The sequence below is a fragment of the Grammomys surdaster genome, unplaced genomic scaffold, assembly GCF_004785775.1.
Source record: "Grammomys surdaster isolate TR1022 unplaced genomic scaffold, NIH_TR_1.0 222, whole genome shotgun sequence".
In the NCBI taxonomy this organism is placed as follows: Eukaryota; Metazoa; Chordata; class Mammalia; order Rodentia; family Muridae; genus Grammomys; species Grammomys surdaster.
This window is the reverse complement of record NW_021604667.1, coordinates 2,620,431-2,620,746: the sequence shown is the minus strand read 5'-3', so window position 1 is coordinate 2,620,746 and position 316 is coordinate 2,620,431.

Here is a 316-nt window from a genome sequence, read left to right as displayed (position 1 = left end):
TTGGAAAGTCTCTCTCTCTCTCTCTCTCTCTCTCTCTCTCTCTCTCTCTCTCTCTCTAGGGAGAGCCCAGTCTTCTATAGTCATCAAGGTAAATAAAGAGCACTTGGCAATACATTTAAATTGAATGTGGTGGCAAGAAGTCAAACATGCCTGAAGCTTTAAATCCCAAGAGAAGTGGAGATTTGAAAGATTTGAAGTGGCTGTTAACGGAACTAGGAATAAAGGGTGAAGGACACATTTGGGAGAGGAAATTTTGAGTGGGACTTCCTGAGCTCCTGGGAGTGATGAAACAGTCATGCAAAGATGTCCAGAAATC